Genomic DNA, 25,226 nt, shown 5'->3' with positions numbered 1-25,226 from the left:
GATCATGAGTAGTTATCTTGGCCGAGGAGCCCAGGCTTAGTGGGGGTGGGGCGGCTGTAGGAGACCGGAACGACTCTGAAGCAAGTTTCTTTTGGGGTTGAGTAGGGTGCTCCTCTGACTTGATCCCTTGTCTGAGGCTCTACCCCTTTTTCCTCAGAAGCACAGTGAATGGGAGAGATTGGGGGACTCACACAGGGAAGAGGCAGTAGCTCCCCCCCCACTTACACTGAGTGACAGGCACCGGCTATGCCCCTTTCCGTTCCCTCTGGCCCACTGCCCTCTACCCCAGCGGACCAGGGAGGCACGGTGCTGAATGTCCATCGTGGTAAATGGCCTTCACACAAAATTTCTGAGTTTGCCAACTTGAAGTACTGTCTCGGAGCTTTTCAGGGGGTTTTGAAAATTCTAGAAACTCACAGGAATTTCCCCAAGGCCTTACCACACTCGCTTGGGTCGGCATGGCAACATCTCTGTGAAGCCAGGGTGGGGGCGTCTCCAGCCTGAAGAAGTGGAGTGTGATGCTTCGAATCATACTTACGTTGTTCGTGGTCACTCTTCACCACTCGAGCTTCTTTTAGGGCCAGGGCCACTTTTGCAGGTACTATAAATCTAAGCTAATAAATACGCATATCAGTGTGTACCAGATAACGTGAGCTCTGGTCTGGAGTCGGGCTTTACAACGATCATTTCCTCTCTCCACCAGAGCCCGTCATGGCTCCACATTGCTCAGACGTATGGCGTGATGAACAACCGCATTTGGTGCCTGTTGTGATCACTTATGATGTCTTGGCCCCATGCCCTCTGCTTTCAGATCCCCTGTGGAGGATACAGAACATGCTAATAGAAGCCAGATCTTTTTGGTTAGTTTTGATTGAGCTTCATGGAGTTATCACTCTGACAGTGGTATTTTCATTAAGAGGAGAATGGTTTACTGTCCAAACTGGAAATGGTGTCTTCTTGTATGGGATTGCAGCTGGAATAAATGGAGTGAAGACGAACAGAAAAGCAGGCACCTGGCTCTTCTTCCTTATTCTACACTTCTGAGTGAGCTCTGGTCCCTCCCAGCCTCAATTTCCCCATTGCTATGGGAACTGAAATCAATCCTACGGCCCACACTGTCTCTTGCAAATGAGCTGGATGAGTGTTCACCACCCTGAGCCCTCCAATATCCAGCACTGTAAATTTCAGTTGTAATTGCCGGTATTACTCAGAAAAGGAAAAGAAATATTTCCAGTTCTGGGAAGAGCAGGGCTAACAGCTGTAGCTGAACACGAGACGAGGGAGGATGACAAACCACAGACGTGCCCAGCTCTTGGGTGCTCCGAAGGGAACCTGGGCAGAAAATGGCGGCCCCCGTCAGGTAACCGTTTCAGCGTCACACGAAGAGATGTGACCTTGATATCCACGCCAGCTGAGTTCCTGAATAATAATATTTTAAGCAATACGGAGCATAAGACAAATAGACTCACTTAGCATCTGGGGAGCCAATGGCACCCAGGCTTGCCCAAACTGGCCTTTCTCATTGCAGGGTGTGGAAGAACACAGGGCTTTGTGGGTCCCTGGGGGCCTGCCAGGCCCAGAGCTGTTGCTCAGCTGTGGGAAGCACTCCAGTTCTCAGGTTTGCTAATGAGTGGTGTGGTGTCTGGCAAGGGCCTGGCCTGTGAGCGAGTGTGACTAATCATGAATCTTTTCAATAACGCTGACAGTTCATTCTCCGCTCTCTCCTTCGGCTGCTCTCTGTGCTGGAGCTGGCTGAAAGAGGAGCAAATTAGCCTCATTCTGGAAAAGGCAGGGCATGATAAAGGACCCCCTCAAAGGTCTCCAGTGCTCCGTGCCTGGATGTTTTGCAGCCGGTGTAATTATCTGACTTGGGTGGCTCGACGGTATTTTTGATGTTGTTGTTCCCTCTCCTCAATAGCAGGCAGTGTCTGAAGACAGTGCCCGGTTACTGTTCTGGGAGCTATTTAACAAATATAGGTTTGACACCAGCAAAGACAGTGTCATGATTATCCTGCATATGCTCCAGCCCAAGCTGACGACCCTCCCATTTCCTGTCCAAAGGGTACATTTTGTTGAATTATGCTTCTGTCCCCACACGGAAATGTGGTAGACCTTAAATGCCCCGGACTCCTTAATTGGGGGTGGGAGCCAAAGAGTGGATGAAGCTTTCCCTCCGATTCCTCTGTCTCCCCGCCACCCACTTTGCTGCTTGATAAGTTCACTGTGCTTCTAACACCACAGCCAAACTGCGTGTCCTGTCACGGGGAAGGGGTGTGTGTGTGTGTGTGTGTGTGTGTGTGCGTATCTCAGGAAAGTTAGTAATGCCATCTGTTGGTTAGTGGACTGGAAGAATTTCAAGCTGGAAGGCAAGCTTTGCTGATGTTGGACCAAAACACTTAGAAAAGAGTGGTAATTGTCCAGTGGATGTGGTACTTTCATCATGGACTGGGCTTCTGAGAATAACTCATATATAATTTTTTTTTAGAGAGGGAGAGAGAAGGAAAGGGGCAGAGGGAAAGAGAGAGAACCTTAAGCAAGCTCCTCGCTCAGCGCAGAGCCTGACGTGGGGCTTGATCCCACAACCCTGGGATCATGACCTGAGCCGAAATTAAGAGTCGGGCGCTCAACCAGCCGAGCCACCGAGGGGCTCCTCGAATATAATTTCTTAATAACAGAGCCAAAACATTTGCATGTCGAGAGACATGAGCAAGTGAAAGGGGAGGAGAAGTGCATCCAGCGCTGGGAAACTGAGGCCGTGTGTACCATTCTTCATTCCCTAAGATAAACGCATTGTCTGGCACTTTTCACCCTCTAGCATGTAGGCCTGTTTCTTCTCCCTTTCTGAGCCTGGTGGGATCACTATGCACTCTTAAGGAGGTCCAAAAGGCTAACTAGAGACACTCAAGCTGTATTTTCCAAATCGAAAATGAGACATGTGTCAGAATATTCTCAGGAATGATAAGTGAAAGTATTTAAAATTAAGAGTTTTCTTTGAACATTGTGACCACAGAATTCTCTTTCAATTTCTGAATGCCGTGTGTGTGTAAGGTGCCGTGGGTTATGGTTCCAGGTAGGGGTTGTAAGTGGTGACCACAGGTCAGATTTCTCTTCAGCCATGCAGTATCTCAAAAACTGGGGAACTTCTCATGAGCATCCAAATTTCTAACTTCTTTTTAAAAATCGTCAAATCTGGCAACACTGACTTCATAGACCCGCATGAAACTAAATGGTTGCTGCCTTTTTACAGAATACTTTGTCACACTCCTCACTACTCTCTATTGCTTCACATTTAACCTCCTTTTCCTACCTATATGATCTACCTGCCTCTCCAGGCATTTCAATCTGTGCTTGCTGATTCAGTCACACATACCAGTGGTTAAGGCTCCTGTCTGTGCACCATCACAGAAAGGATAGAGTTTCTTGACTCCTGTCAACTCACGTCCCACCTCAGAGGGCTGGCCCTCAGCACAGCGTTGGTCAAAACGTGACATTCCCTGAGACATTGGGAACTCCAATGTTTATCATATGTTCCAGCTTTGCTTCTTTTATCAGAGAAGATCCCCAAAGAGGGAGTCATCAACAGATGATTTTGGTCATTCCTCGATGATATAAAATGTAAGACACAAACATCTCATATGCCTTGTTTGTTCTACTGGTCATGCAGCCAGTTTTGTAACCACAAGAATCTTTTTTAGAAGAATAGATAGCTGGGTCTGGGGGTAGGACTGGGGGGTAGGAAATTGTTGGGCTTCCAGATAATACACTGGTTAATTATGGGACCTCTTATAGTGTTTTGAGCTGGTTCAGTAGGAGAGAAACAGGGATGAGTATGCCCAAGTTTAGAATTTAGAATGGTGTAAGTTCATTCCAAAGTGTGTATGTGAGTATATATGTGAACGTGTGTGTGTGATCTTTTTTTTAAGTTTATTTATTTATTTTGAGGGAGAGGAAGAGAGAGCATGAGCAGGGAGGGACAGAGAGAGAGGGAGAGAGAGAGAATCCCAAGCAGGCTCTGAGCTGTCAATGTGGAGCTCGACATGGGGCTCAATCCCATGACCGTGAGACCATGACCTCAGCTGAAATCAAGAGTCAGATGTTCAACCAACTGAGCCACCCAGGTGCCCCTCATCATAGATAATTCTTAAATCTTCTATTTTCTTGAGAACAATATTATGAACTGCATCATTTCATGTAAAAACATAACTCACAGATACAACATGTCTTTAACAAAATTCTACTAGAAAGTGAGAAAGGTATTGACATGTATCCAGGAGACAAATCAGCGTTTGTGAAAATCATGGTGTCATTTATAATACTTGCCAACTAGTGGTAGGCCAGTGGGGGGGTACCCATTCATCCATTCCCTCATCAGCAGATATTACTAAACACCCACTCTAGATTGAACCACATAAACCTTCCAACATTTGAGCTTTTAATCTATGAAAATAGGTATCTCACATGGTTTCACATGCACCGTGCTAAGTACTATGTTAGGTATGGGGATAGAAGAATAAGAAACGAAGAATGGATTCGTAAACAGCAGTGCAATGAAGGGTCACAAGTGCCGTAATGGGAACGTGTAGAAAAGCCCGTGAGGACCCAGGGAAGGCGGAAGGCGGAGTGGGAAAGTCTATTGTGGTGAACACGGTAATCTTCTCAGTACATGATGCAATCTTCTGTTTAAAATTATTAGTGGTATTAGCTAATTTAAACGGAGGATTTCTATTACAGCCCCATGTTAAGAATTTTATATTTATCTCATGTTATCCTCACAGACCCCTATGGAGTAGGAGTCATCATAATTCCCATATTTCAGAAGAGGAAACAGAAGAGTAGAGAGTTTAAGGACTATACTCAGATTACACAGCTGGTGAGTGCTGGAGCTGGGATTCACCCTGTGACTGTGTAGACACAACCATATCATGACCATGTAAATACAACGTTGCCCTGGTTGTGAATAAATAGCAGTAACAAGAACAAAGACTTCTGACTTTTCAGGTCAAATCCGTCTTGGGACCCATAACCCACTTGGTTTCAACCCCTGAGAGACAGTTTTCTGGTACCAGTCTAGACCACTTGGCATTGAAGCAAATAGGAACATACTTACACTCACATTCACACACGCACGCACACATATGCTCCCAGGCCCACTTTGGAGTGGACTCACCCCCTTTCCGAGGCCTGAACTTATACCTACTGAAGAACACAATGCAAAGGCGGTAAAATGTGGTGGTTTCTCAAGCAATTCCCTATTATGAAATGGAACGAGAACGTTGCCATGATGTAAATTCCAGGGATATTACATGAAGGAGCCAGCTACTGTTTTGTATAGTGATTGGTCCTCCTTGGAAGAATTTCAAATGGTCATTATTCATTGGCATAGGCTCGGGGAAGATGAGGGGGATAAAAAAAAAATTGTAAGTTAGAGCCCTTGAGGCTTTTTATCAGGCACCACCTTGTCATAAACACAATGAGATTGGGTTTCCTGGGTGTTCTCAGGGCTCATTATGCAACAAGCCCCTGGCTCTGCCCTTCCCAGAAAAAGTCCAGAAGCCACTCTTGCAATGTAGTCTCCCCGCTGACCTCAGCAGGGCACGGACAGCCAGGGCTCGGAGTGTGATTCTCATAGTCCTGGGATGGAAAGAGGACTCAGCGTGGAAGGGAAAACAATGAAGGAGAACACACCATCAGGCGACTGTGTCCACCACCTCCTTCTCCTACCATTTCTCAGATTCCTGACCTCAGCCGTGGGCAGCAGTAGCCTTTGTAAGGAGAAAACCAAGGCTCACACTCTAATGAATGGACTGACAGGTGATTCAAAAGAGGTGTCCTACTCCTTTCATCATGTGAGAATGGAAGTCTTCAACCAGAAGAGGACCCTCACCCCCTCACCCAACCATACTGGCACCTTGATCTTGGACTTCCAGTCTCCAGAACTGTGAAAAATAGAATTCTGCAGTTTATAAGCCAAAAAAAAAAAAAGGTATTATATGGAATATGTCAACCAGAAATGTGAAGAACCAAAAAAACGGGGAAGGAGCCATGAAAAGAGACTTATCGTTAGTGAAAGGAAAATGACCGCCCTGAGAGGGGAGGGGTTGGCCGTGGCTGATACACCACAACCTGCCACGTCAGTGACAGCAGTGCTGTGAGAATAGGCAAGTCCCCAAATCGCACTGGTTTGGCACCACGTTTATTGTTTGCTTAAAGACCAGTCTCAGGGAATCCTTCGCTAACAGCCTTCCACACAGTATTTCACGGAGCCAGCCAGATGATGGAGGGTGACAGAGAACTTGCAAGATCACGGGTGATCACGGGCCAGGCCCGAGTGTCACACATCACTCTCGCCTACATTCCTGAATTGGAACCGAGCCAGCGTGGACCCACGCAGATACCAGGACAGCCACTTCCCAGCCATGACTCTACGTTGTAGAAGGGAAGCCTGACTCTTCAGTGGGTAGCCGCTGTCTTCGCCACACCTGCACGCATATTACGATACAATGAATGAACTTCAAAAGATTGTTTGAGAGAGTCCCACTCTCCAATCAGTCACTCATTTCAAGGAAGCACTCACATGGCATGCGATTTACAGCAGGACTGCTTTATCCCGAGGGTCAAACCACTGAGAAGGGAACCTGTGAGTTCACTGTAATTTGTGACCTAAATTATGTTTCTTGTGAACACCACTCTTTTTATGGTGCTCTAATTTTGAAACATTTTCTGTTAGATCCTAGGTGCCTGGAAATGTTACTGTATTAATCACTTTCAGAATTAGCATTTTTTTAATGGTAAATCGAAGTTTGTCAGGATGCGTTATTACGGTATCATGGACACTTCCTTTGGTTGATATATACTGTAGAGACGTGACAAAGACAGTAAGACGCATATCCGTATCTATGTGGTGTCTGTGTTTTTAAGACACTTCAAATTAAAAAGGGGTTTGCATTTAATGAATCTTTAAATGATTTCCTTTGTGTCTTGAGCTGTCATCCTGATCATTTGCCCTGTAGTTCTTGTTAAGCAGCCGTAGCAGAAGTCCTCAGACATAGAATAGAGGGGGCTATCTTCTGTCCGCCTGGAATGTGTTCATATGTGGTCATGAGGGGTCCTCTGTAAGCAGACAGTGGGAGCAGGGCATTACCAAATCTTTACAGTTCCAAAAGGTGAGGGGCCTTTCCCCATCTCATCCTTTCTGAGCATTTCAGTTCTGAACACATGAACAGCGGAAACTCTGGCTGTACAGGGGAGGAAAATGATAATTTACAGTCCCGTGTAAGATACTTATTTGAAACTAGATTGAAATATGTCTATATCAGATCTCCATTTTTCTGGGTATCAGTCTATCTGTATCTACCTTGTTTATGTTCTGCCATTATTCCCACCGAGTAAGTCTCATCCTTGTGATACACTTCTTCATGTCAGGGATTGTTTCTTCTATTATTTTTATAACTCTACCTCTACCACCAAAGTGTGTGCATGCATGCAAGCACACACACATGCACACACATACAAACACACACACATGACACAGCTTGAAAAGGCAGCCCATGACTTGAAGTTGATTTTGATGTTTTCTTCTTGAAGAAGCAAGATATAGTGGCAAAAGAAAAAGACCACAATTCAAAATGATATACTAGAATCAAGTAAGACAGTGAGTAAGTGATGGGAGAGCTCCAACATTTTAGGCAGCAATGCAGAAAGGTGGGGGAGCGTGAAGCGTATACTCTAGGTTGAGTTATCCTACGTTAAAGGGTTATTCTGGAAGTTACACTCAGTTCAGTTTACACTCTATTTGTCAGAACCTAGCTACAGGTCCGTACTTGCTGCAAGGGAATCTGGGAAGCATAAATTTTGGTTGGATGTTTCGTGACTGGGATAAAAGGCTAAACTCGGGGTGCCTGGGCGGCTCAGTCGGTTAAGCGTCCGACCTCGACTCAGGTCATGATCTCACGGTTTGTGAGTTCGAGCCCCACATCAAGCTCTGTGCCGACAGCTCGGGGCCTGGGACCTGCTTCAGATTCTGTGTCTCCCTCTCTCTCTGCCCCTCCCTGCTCATGCTCTGTCTCTCTGTGTCTCTCAAAAATAAATAAATGTTAAAAAAAAAAAAAAAAAGGCTAAACTATGTTTTCCCCAGTCTGAGTTGTCTTATGGAAATTTCAGCTCTGTTATGAGTTTTTGCTACAACTAAGGATTCCTGCTGTTGTGGTGACAGTGGTTCGTTGGAAAATACCACATCAGCAAGCAGAGGTAAGCAGCATGTCAAGCGAAGACAAAACCCAAGCACAATCTTCTTTTTACTGAAACACACGAGAGCTTTGCCACAGCATAAATGATGATGACGGAACTGTCTACAACAGCACGCAGGGCTCACAAACACCACCGGACACTCCAGCGCTTGGAAGGGCGCTCCGAAATTACACATGGGGGTTAGGTATCACCGACTCGAGGGGGTGGAAAAAGCATTCTCGATCCTTCTCTGCCAGAAGAGGTCTCTCCGCATAGCTGGGATGGGGATGAGTGAGGTCAAGTTAGGCTCAACCACGGCCCAATGTGAACTAAGAAAACCCTTCACACACTGTCTGGGGAATGTTATCCAAGTACTTAAATTAGGCCGACGCCCTAAAACAGCCTAACACAAGAAATACTTTGGTATCTCATGTCTCTCCCATGTCTTCTTCCTTTTGCCCAGCCAGGGGGAGTAAGTGAATTCATTGCCTGAGCAGAATTAGGTCAGACCAGAGCAGAATATCAAGCTGACAGAGGGGAGCTTCGTGCCAACATTGATTAAATGAGAAGGGAAAAGAAAGTCTCACTCTGAATCCAAATATGGGAGTTTAGAAGGGAAAAGGCTAATGTTAGGCTACTTAAGAATTAATACAAAAAGACGCATTTGTTATCAGAGAATCAAAGAGTTTCCATCCATGCGAATACTTAGTTGTAAAGAAGCCACGTTTTTATGTTGATAAATCTTTAAGACGCTCAAGCTTTAGCTGTTAGGCTAAAAACTTCATTTGTTTTTTAGAAAGCCTTCAAACACTGTGCGTATTACAGCTCTTCAAATATATATCATGGCATACATTATTCTTGCAGAATTTTTTTCTTAAGAGTGTTCTGACTGCCACCTTCCACCCTGGAACTGAAAGAGCGGCTCTCCGTCATAAAGGGGACAGCTTCTGACAGTCTTGTCTCCACAAATGACAACCTCATTAATGATGCTAAGTTTATATTGTAAATATATTATCACCACTCTCATACCAACTGCTTATGTTAAAAAATAATTACTAATTAGTTCCAGCAAGTGCATTATAAAAAGGTGGCTAATTTTAACTATTTTTCTTCTCCTTATTTCAGAAAAAAAAAAATTGAGTGATTCAGAGAAAGCAATCTGTTACCTGGAGCAATTTAGAATTTTTTAATGATCTGTGATCAGAGTTTTTAATAATCTCATGAAAATGGTGGTTCAGGTAACAAGAAGTGACTTGTAGCTTCCAGCTTGTGTCCTTATCCTTGAAATTTAATGATTAAGAATAAAGCTATTTTTTAAACTGTTTTTTAATGTTTACTTTTTGAGAGAGAGAAAGAGAGACAGAGTGCAAGCAGGGGAGGGGCAGAGAGAGAGGGAGACACAGAATCTGAAGCAGGCTCCAGGCTCTGAGCTGTCTGCACAGAGCCCGATGCGGGGCTCGAACTCGTGGACTGAGAGATCATGACCTGAACCAAAGTCAGACGCTTAGCCGACTGAGCCACCCGGGCATCTCAAGAATAAATCTATTTTCCCGACTTTATCTTTGTTTCTAATTTACCTCTGGCATGCCTTGTAAGACGTTGTCTGGACACCCATCCTACTCTCTCTGACAGCAAGCTAATATTCTTCTAGGCCTCTTCTCTTGCTTCCTGATCTTCAGCCTCAAGCAAATGTCTGGTCCCCATGACCCCCAACCCCTTGCTGTCTTTAGCTACACCTTCCCCCTGACTCGCAGCACCCCCCCCTCATTCTGCCTAGATTCCAAGATGGAATTTTTAAACCAGTCTCTCCCCAGACCATCTTGTCTTCAGCCACTTTCAAGCAAAACCCCAACCTAGGATCGATCAACCATCCATTTTCTCTACTTTTTGTACGTTTCCCTATGTTGGCTGTACCGCAACATTCTTGCCAAGCTGGACAGCACCTTCTCTTTGCCGAGGGTGTATTAAATGGCCATGGGTGAGGGTTCTGGGCTGGACCATTGGGGTCCATGTCCTGACTCTGTTACTTATGGGCTGAGTCACCATGGCGAGTTTCTTCACTCCCTTAAAGGCTTCATCTTTCATCTACAAGACAGACGTGAAAAAGGAAGAAATAATAAAAGAATTAAGTGAATATTATGGATATGATTTTAGAACTGAAGTCTAATAATCTTTATCTTTTCATTGCAGTAGTTCGTTTACTAAACCCTAAATTCAATCGCTGGCATACTGAGTTTAAATTTTCCGTCTCAGTATTTGTTTTGTTTGTCCCACCTTTTTCTGTTCCCCCCACCTCTTTTTTCTCCCACTTGTTTCTTGCTCTCTTTTGGATTAATCAAACATTTTTTTTTATTATTCTAATTTTGCCTGTTATGACGAGTATTACTTTTATTTGGGTGAGGATACTATCAAATTGTGGATTAAGGATTTCTTTGAGGGAAACTGGCAAGGATGAAATGCTTGACCTGGCAGCAAGCTATTATTCTTTTTTTTATTGAGCACCTACGCTATAACACGGCCTCTTCAAAGCTCGGAGAATCAAGCAGGGAATAAAAGCAATAAAAGCTGCCCTCATGCAGTTTTTAATCTCAGCAAAAAAGAGCACGGACTCTGAGGTCAGGCAATCCTGGGTTCAGAAACTAGGGTTGTTGGGGCACCTGGGTGACTCAGTCGGTTGAGTGTCCGACTTCGGCTCAGGACATGATCTCACAGCTCGTGAGTTCAAGTCCCGCGTCGGGCTCTGTGCTGACAGCTCAGAGCCTGGAGCCTGCTTCAGATTCTGGGTCTCCCTCTCTCTCTCTGCACCTCCCCTGCTCGCACTCTGTCTCTCTCTCTCAAAAATAAATAAAAACATTAAAAAAATTAAAAAAAAAATAAACGAGTGTTGTCACTAACTAGTTGTGTGATTTTAGACAATTGCCTATGCAGTTCATTCAGCTGAAAAGGTTGGGGTGACACTTTCCTCGGATGGTTATTATAAAGACTAGAGACAATGTATAGAAAGCTCTGTACAGTTGGGGCACACAGTATATAATTATTGTTATTACATTCACCAAACACTACCATCTGAACATCTTGCCCCAAACTAGTATTATTAAATATATGCCAAATGGAGACCACTTTAATATTACTCTCACTGTCTCTGCCCACACAATGAAACTGTGATATATGTGTCTTAAATGTTTGTATTTTCCTGCACTCTGATTTTCAATTTTGTGAGCATGATTTACCTCGTGGTACATGAGTTTGCAATACTAATAGGATCTGGAATAATAATAACCATGTGTAACATATGGTGACATTCGCCATCTTCCTAGAGAAGGCAGATGTTTAACGTTAGTGTTATATTACTTCTGGTGATTATTATTAACTACTAAGTTTCACGTTCATGCAAAAAAGGATGGGTGAGGAAAGCAGGATCATGACTTTCAAACAGTAACATCTACAAATATATCTACCCAGAACTGCATAATTAATTAGTAGGAAATGTCTTTTCAAATTCTCTGGCTCATAACTACAGTTGTTCACCTTTGGAATGACTAGAAGTTCAAACTCTTTATAAGTATCGCCATGTTGAAGTTAGTACAGACACTTGTTATGTATTTATCACGTTTGAGTTCACCTAGACACCATGGAGCGAATGGCTCATAGTGTTCGATAATAGGTGGTTTTGGTTGTACCTCCTAGGAAAATGCAATTTAGCCAGAAAAGAAGTGACTTATTGTTTTACCAGGGGAGGTCATTGGCAGGAGTTCTGGAACTTTGGGTGCCTAAGGATTGCCTGGGAGAAAGCAGGGAGTGAGGGAGTGTACTTTTGAAAGTTAGGATTGTTATAAATGCAGATTCCTGGGCCTCACTCCCTGTGACTCCAAGTGGCAGATGGGTCACAAATAATCTCTTAATCTAAAGAGGGAACTCAGTGGGGATCTTTCCCTTCTTGTGGTGGTGCCCAGGAATCAAAGCTACAGGTAGGTTATCTGCCGAATTATTATCCTTCAAAGCTTTTCTTGGGATTTTTACCTTAGTTACTACACTCTAGAAAAGCTTACAGCTGTACCTTGACCCCACTTTAATTTAATATTTCTATAAATGTTTATCTGTAAAAAATTATATGAGCTATATTTCTTGACCTGAAAATGAAATCGTACATACTGATAAATTTAGCTATAATTGAAGGGCAAAGGATGAAATTAGAAATATCGAACCAGTGATTGGCAAAACTGGAGGTCAAATCAATTCGATCACAAAAGAAATGTATGAGATGTCAAAGAGCTCAACATCCATCAGACAGAAGAAACAGATAAACAAAAACTAATCATACCGTATTTTAAGCATTAAGGCACAGAGAAAGATACCATGGAAATGAAGAATGATGGTGAAGAAAGAAACATTTGATTTCATCTGGATGCCCAGGGAAGAAGTGACATGTAAGTGGACTTTGAAAAACAGGTAGAAAGTCATTGAACAGAGGAGGGAGAAGGTATATCGAAGCAGAGGGAAGAGCGTGAGCAAGGATGTGGCTGGGGCAGCTGGTTTATTCAGGTGGGCAGAGTAGTAGAAATAGATTGAACAAGTAAGCTGGCCGAGTCGCGAGGGGCCCTGCATGTCTGCTAAGGACTTGGGACATTTCTCTGTAGGGAGCAGGGAACTGTTAGAGGCTTTTCAGCAGAAGAATGACATGATAAGATCTGTGTTTCAGAAATGCAACTCTTCCTGTGACACATAACCAAAATGGGGCCCGGTCTGTCCTGCCCCTGGACCTTTGTACGTGCAGCCCCCTTGCCTGCATGCCTTTCTCCAACTGTGGCCCTGGTTTGTGGCTCCCAACTGTCTCATGCTGCATCTTCAAGCATCTGGCGGTTCACTCTGGTCTACTTAACTCCTGCTCATCTCCAGGTCTCAGCTTTAGATGTCAGCTCTTCCATGAAATCTTTCCCGGCAACCCCACCCTACCCCAGAAATGGGTCAAGTGCACCTAATATGTATGTGCTCCCCAAAGGCCCTGTGACCACCCCTACCAGAGCCTTTGTCTGATGCTAACAAAATCAATATGTCTTTCTCAATAGACTGAAAACTTGAAGTCAGGGAATGTATCTTGGTTCATTTTTACATAGATCATGTCTGCCTCCTCCCTTGTCTGACTTACATGGACACTCTTGATTTTCCTTGAATTGATTAATTTTTGGCACTGGCCATGGAGCCTGCTTGATAGTCTCTCTCTCGCTGTCTACCCCTTCCCCTCCTCTAAAATGAAAAGAAAAGAAAAGAAAAGAAAAGAAAAGAAAAGAAAAGAAAAGATTTTGAACTGAATGATAATGAGAAGACTCTAGTCAAAACTTGTATATGCAACTGAAGTCATTATTTTTTTTAATGTTTATTTATTTTTGAGAGAGAGAGAGAGAGAGAGAGAGAATGAGCAGGGGAGGGGCAGAGAGAGGAAGATACAGAATCTGAAGCAGGCTTCAGCCTCTGAGCTGTCAGCACAGAGCCTGACACTGGGCCCAAACCCATGGACCATGAGATCATGACCTGAGCCAAAGTCAGCTATTTAACTGAGTGAGCCACCCAGGTGTCCCTGAAGTCATTCGTAGGGAGACATTTCATACTTTTAAATCAATGCATACAGTTAAAAAAAAAGAAGGGCTGAAAAAAAAATCATTGGTCTAAGTATCCATCTCAGCAGTAAACAAAGAAATTTTGTTAAGATCTTACAGACATTTAAAAAAAATAATAAACATCTTTATGTCAACCAACTTGAAAATACATATGAAATAGATGAATTCCTAGAAAACCACTACTTGCCAAAGCTGATTAAAAAAAAAAAAAAAAAAGCAAAGCCAAAACCCAAAAAACAAAACTCTAAACAGTCCAAAATGGATGTAAAAAAATGAGTCTTAATAAAGGAGATAATGATGATGGTGATGGTATTTGGAGTGCTTTGTAGACCCTTGCTCCCATTTTTCCTATTGTGGGGTTTTTATTAGGCTAATGTCTGGATTCCCACCTTACCTCTTATTTATTCCTCTTGACAGCTTATTTATTTAACCTCAGAGCGGGGTTGAGGGAAGGTTCTAGGCATGCTCAGTTCAGTCTCTCCTTCCCTCAGTTCAGATCTGGCTTCCTGATGAGAGGGAGCCTTCTGGCCCGGCTCTCTGCTCTGCGGGTGGTAACCTGCTTCTCTTCCCCAGGAGACTCGCGATTGTCCAGTGATGCCTGTAAGTGGGAGGGCAAATTGTCTTCTGGGAAAAAAGATTAGCAAGGTTGCACGTCTGGAGACATCTTCTCTAACTGCATCGGTAATAAAAGTAACGTTTAGAGCTTCCTCTGCCTTCGCCCTGTGTTTATCTCTCAATTCTTTTCCAACCTGGGAAAGGAAGAAAGTCATATTATTTATTGATCTTTTAAATTTTCAACAAGTAAGTGGCTCCATTTCCTCATCTGTAAAATGAGGTAATAATAGTATTAAATGGGTTGATGTGAATGAAGTGATAAAGACGTTGTCTCATAAATAATAAGCACTTAATAAATGCTACTTACTAGTTTATTTTATTTTTTTATTTTTTTTTAATTTTTTTTCAACGTTTTTATTTATTTGTGGGACAGAGAGAGACAGAGCATGAACGGGGGAGGGGCAGAGAGAGAGGGAGACACAGAATCGGAAACAGGCTCCAGGCTCTGAGCCATCAGCCCAGAGCCTGACGCGGGGCTCCAACCCACGGACCGCGAGATCGTGACCTGGATGAAGTCGGACGCTTAACCGACTGCACCACCCAGGCGCCCCCTTACTAGTTTATTTTAAAAAACGAAACCCTTACTGCATGCCAGAACTGGGCTAAATGCATTATTACTGCATTATGTTGTGTAAGATTTACAAGAAACCCATGAGGTAGGCGCTGTAATTAATTACTCTTATGTCATACATGAGGCTGAAATTTGGGACAGTTAAGTAACTTTGTTGAAGGTCACACAGTCTGCAGGGTCTGCCTTCAAAGTGCTCAGCTCTCCCTTGCAATGACAGGCCATTGGCAGTTATAAGTGGGTGAAACGAGAGAGAGCAAAGGATTTGCCGTGTGGGAGAAGCCATGTGGAGTGCAGGCCAGCTAATAATAGCCCTGAGTCCTGAAAAAAACGACAGTAAGTTCATTACGATATTTAAAAGGATGTGGTTTAACAGAAGTAAGATTCAAAGTGACATTAGATATTCATGGAACTGCAAGCACCTCCAAGAGTACTTATGAGTGATTTGAATATCGCACCGCTCTAAGAGAAAAGATTTGGGGCTTTTCAGATGTCTCTAGCTAACCTTCGGACCCCTAACTCCATTCTCTTTGGCGTTTTAGCTCCACGAAGAAGTCCGAAGGGTTGAACCCTATCCCCAGTCATTCCCACGCAGGTTAAGTTAGATCACTCCACTCTTGCGAAAGATTCCGGAGATTTCCTTTCCTCTCCTCTCCCACAAAACTGGGCTAGCCAATACCTTCTTTCTCTTCAGCATCACAAGCTTTTCCTAATCCTTCCTGAGGAGAAGGAAAAGACCTTTTCGGAAGGAGTATATGATATCTGAAGCAGAACTCGGTAGCGCTTGGTGGAGGAAACATGACTTCTTTCAAGATGAAAACATACAGGCCCCTTAAGCAGATTTGGATCTTGCTAACATTCATGCAGGTGTTTGGAAAATCTTTACTACCTGAATCCGGGCCAGGAGCTGGAGAAAAAGATGTTCCTTACACTTCAGTGAGGGAGTACATGTGAGGGGATTGTAAAGACTAGTCATTTCAGGAGCCAAAACTGTAAAATTCTGAGAAGGGAGCTCTGCATTAAATTTCAAAGTGCTGTTCACAAAAAGTCAAGTTGTCCAAATATCCGGAGTTAATGAATTAATCAGCATTTGGAGCATGAAAACAAAACTAGAAACACTTCAAAGGTTTTTTGTTTTTTAACGTATTTGTGTGAAGTCTTGTTTCTTATTGAATAAATTTGACATGTAGCAATGTGTAAATTTAAGGTGGACAACTGTTACTCTGATACATTTATGTATTGCCATATGATTGCCAATGTAGCCATATTTATCACGTTACATAATTACAGTGCAATATTACTGTCTATATTTGTAATATTGGGCATTTGATCTGTATAGCTTATTTACTACTAGTCACAAGTTTATAGCCTTAAACACCGTTCATTTTATCTTCCTCCCATCCCCGGATAACCACTATTTTACTTTGTATTTCAGTGTTTAAACTTGTTTAGATTCTACACAAAAGTAATATCATATAGTCCTTGTCTTTCTCTGACGTAGAAGTGTTGTTCTTAATGACCGATTGTGCTGTCTTTGGGCAAGTATAAATCTGTTCTCAGGGAGCTCGGTTTCCCCATCTGCAGTGAGGACTCTATAAAGCATATTGGCATGTAAAACGGATTCTTCTAGAAGGCCCTTGACTTTGACTTTCTTGGATACGGCAGCTATAAAAACCAAAAATACCTGAGCCAGATTTTCCTTGTGCCCGAGCTCCCTGCCCCAGGAGGATGTAAAACGCTTTTCAAAAGTACCATTAGCTCCGGTGAATTGCGACTTCCTTGTGTTATATGGTACCCAGGTGGCTTTTAAGTGTTAACACAACTTCCTCAAAACTGCCTCCCTGGGTCCCAAGGATTAACTAAGGTACTTGGAAGGTGAGATCTGCTCATCGTTTTAAGATTTTCTGTATTTTTTTAATAGGGAATCTCCAGTGAGGCCACCCCAGAGTTTCCATTTTATAGGAATGCCCCTTCCCAGCAAGAAAGAATGTTTAGGAAGCTAGGTGTGACATCTCCAACATGAAAACAATAAAAAAATGGTTCCAGTTGCCAATCGGAAATGAATGTTACCTTTCCAATAAGAAAGAGTGTTTTTATGAAGCTTACTCTAACATTCTTTAAGCCTGCCTTTCGGCAGTGAAGAGAACACGGTGAAAGTGTCTATGCACGCCTATGTTAAGACCCCTCCGTGTTGAGGTCTCAGAAGAGAACTGTCCTCTGTCCTTCAGTTGGCTTTACCATTCCTTGTTTTCTTCTTTAGGTAGAAATATTACCTCAAGTTCAAGGCTCGTGCCTTAGCTCAAGCCCTAGCTTCATGCAGTTTTACAGAGATTTTTGTAGAGTGAGTGTCTATGAAAATCATAGCAATTTGCGGTCTTGGATTACCCCCAAATACTAAGCAGAAACCCGTGTCTTTCGGTGACAAATACCACAAGCCCGGGGGAAAAAAGAAAACGTAGCATGTGGAAAAAGAAGGCAAATAAAAGGGGGTAAATAAAAAAGTGGGTAAAAGTACCAGAGGTGTATCCCCCCATTTCCAGAGAAACCACTCAGTCACCACGAACACTTAAACCTACTTGGGAACCTCTCATCAGAGGAGCAAGTAAGACTCTCTATCAAAAATCATAAGAGAAACATTCATTACAAAACTGAGCAAAACATGATTTTGCTCAAGCTTATCAGAGCAAGAAAAAAGGAAATTCTATAAAGGCCTTTTCCAACTGCATTTGTACAAAATATATTCCATGTTGTTGATCCACATGACATTTAAATCAAGTTTATTTTCAGAATGGTAACCTGAACAGGACTGTTATACTGTGTGTGTGTGTGTGTGTGTGTGTGTGTGTGTGTGTGTGTTGGGAGAGGGATTGCTGGGGTCAGAGACCATAAATGATAAACAATGAGTAATAATCGTGTGGGAGGTAAAACACATCTACCTTTTTATGCCGTTATATTTGTAATTATTAAATCCCAGACTTGAGAGAGAGAAAACCGCAGGTTCAGTAATAAAAACTATGGTATCTGCCCAAATTTTGCAAGAATAAAATCTGTGTGTGCCAGGGAGTTTTGATGGATGATGAAACATCTTACATTTTGCTCTCAAGGCTTTACCAGGTCTCCAGGACCACGGCTGAATTATAGCTTTGAAATGCTCAGAAATGTACACTTGATTCCTTAGGTAAATTATACATGAAGCTATGCTTTAAGCGTTTTCTAAATTTATAGTTGCTTTAAATGGTATAGAATCCCAAAGTGTTTGGCCTCAAAGTAGAGAAAAAAAATTATGCTGATTTTAAAATAATGTTCTGTTTTCATTAAAACATGTACATGCGTTATGGGAAATTTGGGAGCTCCATAAAAGAAAAAGAAGAAGAAATCATGCATAATTTAGCGCTCGGCAATGAAGACCATTGTATCATCTCCTCACATATTCTTTCCTCCGACATTTATCGCGGCCACACGGTAGAACGTTGTATGGATGTACCACGGTTTATTGAACAAATTCCTTGTTCTTAGAAGTTGAGGCTTGTTTTTGAGGTCTTGTCCCAGTACATAATATGACAATGATCTGTATACGGATCCATTCGATCTCCTGCCATTAACTCTGGGCAGGAACAAGCGCACATGAAGAGAAAATGAGAAACATGGCGGTGGCGAAGAAGCGTCGCTTTCTAGGAGGTCGGCTCTGCCTCCCTTAGGCCCTGTGGGCCAGTGCCTGACTCGCCTGCTGCCTCCAGGGCTGGGTGGCAGTCTCCTCATTCAGAGACCCGCTTTGGATAGTTTCATGGGGAGAGATCCAGAAGACTCCCGGGGAGATTCTAGAAACACCTCGTCTTCCAGCTCCAGGAGGGCGGACAGCTCTGGGGGTGAGTCTAAGCTGGAGACTGGGATCTGTGGGAGTGAGGGGAGGGAGCAGCAGGCACGGTGGAAAGTCTTCTGTTGGCATGTATACTATATCCCATTGCTTTGAGAAACACTGTGGCTCTCCTGCCCGGACGACTCCTGGGGTGCCGCATGCCCTCGGGTGGGTGCACAGGGTAGTAACAGGCTGCTTTTATGATTCTTGCCTTGGCAGGGACAGCGTCCACCCTGTGCTCTCCTGTTGCAAAATCTTCACTGAGTCCTTAGAGCCCACACAGCGTAATTCCTTAGTCTGGAATTACGTAAATGAACTGCCCTCTCCCTCTCTGGCCCAGCCTCACCTCGCCACTCGTTCTGAAAGTGCTGTCAGGACTCTGTGCTCTCAGCCCCCTGAGCTTGAAATGTCCTTCCTCACTTTCAAAGTCTCCCTCTTTCTGTAAAACATCATGTTCTCTGTGGAGCCTTCTCCAAGAGTCCAGGCAGAGTTACCTTCTCCTCACTCTCGTCCTCATACGGTCTCAACCTCAGGTTGGATGTCCCCGCATTGCCTCCCCCAGGATGCTGTGAACCTCTTCACGGTGAGGATTGAGTCTCTGTGTGTCTGGCTTCTCGGTAGTGAGAACAGAGTCTGACACACAAAAGGCACAGCTTTCCAGTTTCAATTTATTTTCACACGAATGGGTTGAATATTTGAAGCCACCAAACTCAGGAATTTGCTGCTGAGGATATATTGGATATATTGGATATACTTAGGATATATTGAGAGCATATATGCCAAGAGAAATAATTGTTTTAAAGTTTATTTATTTATTTTGAGACAGAGTGTGCAGGGAAGGGGCAGAGAGAGGGACAGAGAGAATCCCAAGCAGGCTCCACACCATCAGCACAGACCTGGACGCAGGACTCAGTCTCACAACCCTGAGATCACGACCTGGGCTGAAATCAAGAGTCGGACGCTTAACCGACTGAGCCCCGAGGCGCCCCTGCAGCGAAATATTTTTAAACAGCATTAATGAGCCAATATCCACCTTTATAATGAAGTCGTCTGTGCAATCCACCTGACCTGGTTATTAAAATGGGGGTAAAGTCACAAAACAAATTTGTCACAAAACGATTTTTGAAAAATCTGTTGCTTTTCATTATATCCTGTTTTGAAAATGAACACCAAAAGAAGTAACACAACAGAAAAGTCGCAGCATCATATTATCTTCTTTAGAAGTATGTATCTCTTTTTCACCTTGGTTTACTGAAGTATTCATGGGAAGAGCAGAGAATCTTAGAATTTATGTGAAACCCAGAATAGGTCCCCACACATCCCCTTATTAGAAGGCTCGGTACAGTGGGACCTCAATATAAAGATGGAGGTTGTTATCAAATGGTTACAAGTCCTTTCATAAGAGACTCTTAAAAACTGAGAACAAACTGAGGGTTGATGGGGGGTGGGAGGGCGGGGAGGGTGGGTGATGGGCACTGAGGAGGGCACCTGTTGGGATGAGCACTGGGTGTTGTACGGAAACCAATTTGACAATAAACTTCATATTTTAAAAAAAACCAAATGGTTACAAGTCACTAATAGGAACACCCAGTGAATGTTTCAAAAGTAAATATAAACTAATATATTCCTTTGAGTGGCTCTTAATAATTTTTTTCTCACTGAGTTCTTGGGAAGGGCCACCAAAATTCACGGTGCGTGAAAGCCCAGAAAACTTCATGTGGTGGCCATTTTACGCAAGAAGTGAAACAGTTTGAAAAGTACCTTCCACACACTTGAATTTTACTTTGATAGTCAGGGTTTGGTATAAGGAGAGTTTATCTTGGAAGGCACACTAAGAAATGAAGTGAATTTAATCCTACCGGATCTTGGTGTAAGGTGAGTTTACCTGCAGAGGCTGTCAGGGCAGAGAACCACAGGGGGTCCCTGTGGTTGTCCCACCCATGCTGGGGCAGCCATAGCTCCCTGTGTGTGTAAGCAATTCTGGGGACAAGGACTGCGTGCATTGTGTGTAAAGGACAGTAAGGACCCCGGACAGAGGCGACCAGGGGAACAACACCAGTCCTGAAGGGTTTTCCAAGGGAATGTCAACCTTCAGGATTACAGAAAACGAGTTTCTAAAGGGAAAGCAGCTTGCACTTGACTTACGTTATTTCCATGCTTACATTTACATTTTAGTTAAATGCGGACGCTGTCAGTATTTTTGAGCTTTCTTCCACTTGAAAGTCATTTAAACAAGAGCCTAGATAAGTAAGATGGAGATGGGAACGTGCAGGAGAGGCACCCAGGATGGGTTTCTTGTGGGGAAGATCCCAGGAAGTTGAAGGTTGACATAACACAGGGGCATATACTAAACGAAACAGAACAACATCACAGTTCTTGAAAAGTATAGAGGCATCACACACAAAATAGAAGACCAGTCCTAGAGGAAAAAAATCCTGACGTTGTTAACAGTCTGTGCCTCTGGGTAACGAAGAAAGAGGGAGACTTAAACTTTTTATTTTGGGCTCTACGTCTGGATCTTTTAAAAAATACTATTATATGCATGCCTTGCTTTTAGTCAAGGAAGAAAACCTTAAAGTAACTCTAATGGGTACACCCTTTAAAAATAAGCAGCTTTGATTTCAGGTCCTCAGGCTATGACTCAATGTGTTGAATCTTTTAAAGACGCTGCCTTCGTAGTCTGTGTAGCACTAAATTGTTGCTGTTGTTTCCATTAAACATCTATTAACTGTACCAAAATGCTCTATAAAATAAAAATGAGATACTTATAGCAATTTCCTTAAAATCTAAAAACCAACGAAAGAGAGAGAAAACAATGGGGCTTATCTTTTCCCCCACAAGTCACCTTGTTTTCATGTGTCCTCAAATTCATCTAATGCATGAACCTTTTCAACTTAAATGTAATATAAGCAAAGTACAAATAATTCCCAGTGATAGCACTCTTAAAGAAATGCCCCATAAAATCATGGCATTTGTATTCTATTTCATGAAAATGTAATCCCCCCCTCCCTTCTTCAACCCAGGTGAAATGAGATTGGGTCTTAACAAAGCATTTTGTTTATTGTTCCCCGTGTATTAATAGGGGACCAATAAAGCCTTTTAAATGAAATGTAATTCAATAGAATTAGTTTGAAAATAAGTAGAGCACGTGTGGTTAACTTTGCTTTTGAAATTACCCTATCAGGTGCAGATCTTTGTAATTAAAGAATCCTAATTCACAATTCTCTGAATCACTGCATTTGGCAGGCAAATGCCAGTAATTTTCATTTCACAACACAGTGCCTCAGACAGTAATAAGCCAGAACGAAACACATGCAGGTTTAATCAGGTAACAAAGCATGTCAAATACTTATCCTGAAACAAGGGAGTCTGGCACATGAAGTGTGAGCCTCCGAGAAGTCCCTTAGGGGATGTTATATTCTCTGATCTGTACCTTTTCACAGCTTCTGCTGACACCTTTAAGAGCAAAAAAAAAAAAAAAAAAAAAAAAAAAAAATCCCGAATGGGCGTCAGTATTCAAAACAAATCACTCTCAATAGGACTTCTGGGAGCCAAAGACACAAACACAGGTGCGCACACACACATGCATAAATGCACACATATGCACATATGCACATTCATTCACCGATGAGTATCAATGCACGTATAGATGCAGATAATTTTTTTAAAAAAAGGTACTTAAAGAATAGTCTTTGCTGATCATCAAGTAACCTTGGTTTAAATGCCATAAGAAGGGGGAAAGAATGCTACATTTAAATTTTAGGAAACTATATAAAAGTTCAACTTTTTGGTCTCTAGGGTTCCCAACTAGCTGTCTTAGAACCCAGAAACAACCTATCAAAGTGTTGCTTTTAGACGGAGAATCACAAGGCAGGAAGACTTTCCATGGCTCTCTTACAGCAGCCTGGGGATCCTAAGGGACCTGAGACCTAAAATCTCTGGACTATGGAGCAACCAAGGGGCTAGTGAGCAGAAAAGTTTGTAAAATACATCACTGTAGCCTACGTTCAAAGGTAAGTCTCATCCACCAGTGGACATGATTGCCCACAATAGTGCCTCCCTTAGACCTAGAGAGCCAGGGTGGCCAGCCTGGAACCCTCTTTTTGCTCTGCCTCTCCCTGTGGGGTGAAGAGTCCGTAGGGCCAGGGGGAAGAGCCCATCAGAATCCCTGTCACGAAGGTTGGGGTATGGGGTCCCCAGAACACACACCCTCACCTCAAACAACTGGAAGTCATTTCCAAGGTCCTTGCTGTCTTTTTCTGAGGTCCATCCTCCTGAGGGCAGAGTTTATTGCTGGGGTACATACTCTAGGCCCAAGGTGGTGGCCAAAGGCTGATTGTTGGAGTGGCTATGACTCAGATCTTGGGTTGGGGTAGCCATAAGTATGTGCTCTATGTCTTTGGTGAGGTAGATAGAATATAAGCGGGAGAGAACTGGGAGTGAGCCCCGGGTGGAGGCAGGTGGATCTATTTATTCACTTTGCCCAGCCCCACATCATTAGGAAAGGACCTGGCCACATTTCTGCTGAGAAAACCTTATGTAGGTTAATCTGAGGCCTCAGGATCTCAACGGGATGATGTATTTAGCTCCTTTCCAATCTCCTTTCTAGTCATGACCAAGAAGCTCTCCTTGGTGGCCTTCCATGGTTATCTGACATTCAATGACAAACTTATTTTCAACTGTAGTAATGAAACAAAATGAAATATAAAAATGCCTAGTAAAGAAACATAGTGAAGATTTTCTTTTCCTGGTCATTGTATACATATAATCAAGCCAGTTGAAAATTAAAATAAAGTTTTACAGTATGAGCAGTTATGCAAGTAATGGGTGAAAACTTTATAAATAAAGTAGTTTTTGAAAAAGAGGGGAAGCATATCTACATATTTGTTGCAATCATGAGCATACGTTTCAGTCTAATAGCAAGTACATCAAAATTACATGAGTAATAATTTAAAAATTTGGACACTAAAAGTCAAATATTTCAGGTATAAACTAAGATTGGTGTTTACCAAACAAAAATAGTATGGTTTGCAATTTGCACCTTATTTCTCTGTTTTAAATTTTAAACACGAATGAAAGTGCTGCATAGTTACAATGAATGACAGAATTGAAATGACTGAAATCTGTTTCTTATCCTTTCCACTCACTATGTGTTATGGACGGAATTATATCCCCTCCCCACCAAATCCATATGTTGAAGTTCTGATCCCCAATGTGATTGTATTTGGAGATGGGGCCTTTATGGAGGTAACTAAGGATAAGCAAAGTCATGAAGGTAGGCCCTGACCTTGTAGGATTGCTGACATAATAAGAAGAGAAAGACACTGGAAATCTGTCTCTGGGTGTGCACAGAAGAGAGGCCATTTGAGGACTTCGTGAGAAGATGGCCATCTACAAGTGGAAGAGAGAGGCCTCAAGAGAAATCAGTTTTGCTAGCACTTTGATCTTGTACGTCTAGCCTTCAGAACTGCGAGAAAATTGTTACGTTTAAGCCCCCTAGTCTGTGCTATTTTGTTATGCAGCCCAAGCTGACTAATATCCCGTGATTGTTTTTTTATTGTTTATTTTGTATCTATTATTTAATTGCAGGAATGTGTAGTACCGTAGAACATGAAAAGTACACTGTCACTGAAACAAGCTTGAACAATTTCAAATCGCTCGCCACAGACTCTTGAAAGAAAATGTGCTGCTCGGGGCGCCTGGGTGGCGCAGTCGGTTAAGCGTCCGACTTCAGCCAGGTCACGATCTCGCGGTCCGTGAGTTCGGGCCCCGCGTCAGGCTCTGGGCTGATGGCTCAGAGCCTGGAGCCTGTTTCCGATTCTGTGTCTCCCTCTCTCTCTGCCCCTCCCCCGTTCATGCTCTCTCTCTGTCCCAAAAATAAATAGACGTTGAAAAAAAAAAAAAAAAGAAAATGTGCTGCTCAGTTGGCGTGGGTGGGGGCCGGTGGGGAAAGTGGGATTCTCTTCATTAAGTTCTAAGTAAAACACCGTGCTTAGTAAAGAACGCATAATCAAAGCATGCTCATTTGATATGATACTTTTATGTGTAAAATCAATAAAAACTTCAGCAATTATTCTAAACATTAGAGATGAAAAAAGATTTTTTTTTAGGAAGGCATGTTTTATCACTGACATTTTTAGAAGTGCCAGCGCATGGAGATAATAAAAAACAGACAGACTTGTACCTGATTTTATCGCTGCTTGTAAATTCTCTACAAATCCCGTACCCCTTTATTACCTGCATTCAGAAGGACCACTTCCACAGCTCTACCTTTGATATCCCACTGTCCCTCCTTTTTCTGGATCTTCTGAGAAGCAGCCATTGGCCTCATGGGACAGTAGCTATA

General features: G+C 42.9%; 2 long non-coding RNA genes across 4 annotated transcripts in view; one reads left to right on the top strand and one right to left on the bottom strand.

Annotated features, from left to right (window-relative positions):
- The window catches only part of LOC121012889 (uncharacterized), a 280,849-nt gene extending 276,901 nt beyond the window's left edge, over positions 1–3,948 (top strand). For 2 of the 3 annotated variants that reach the window (XR_005782383.1, XR_005782384.1), the window contains exon 7: positions 812–1,009. This is a non-coding gene — a long non-coding RNA (uncharacterized LOC121012889). Of the gene's footprint in view, positions 1–811; positions 1,361–3,332 lie in introns of those variants that run through there. The other variant, XR_005782382.1, reaches the window with a different exon arrangement.
- Positions 3,949–7,774: 3,826 nt separating this feature from the next.
- LOC121012887 (uncharacterized) lies at positions 7,775–25,023 on the bottom strand. The gene is made up of 3 exons (XR_005782381.1): positions 25,013–25,023; positions 21,330–21,332; positions 7,775–7,883 (listed from the first exon to the last, which is right to left on the bottom strand). It is a non-coding gene; the product is annotated as an uncharacterized LOC121012887 (long non-coding RNA).
- Positions 25,024–25,226: the final 203 nt, after the last annotated feature.

The sequence above is a fragment of the Herpailurus yagouaroundi genome, unplaced genomic scaffold, assembly GCF_014898765.1.
Source record: "Herpailurus yagouaroundi ecotype Mexico unplaced genomic scaffold, PumYag 197, whole genome shotgun sequence".
In the NCBI taxonomy this organism is placed as follows: Eukaryota; Metazoa; Chordata; class Mammalia; order Carnivora; family Felidae; genus Herpailurus; species Herpailurus yagouaroundi.
This window is presented reverse-complemented; position numbering and strand designations above follow the sequence as displayed.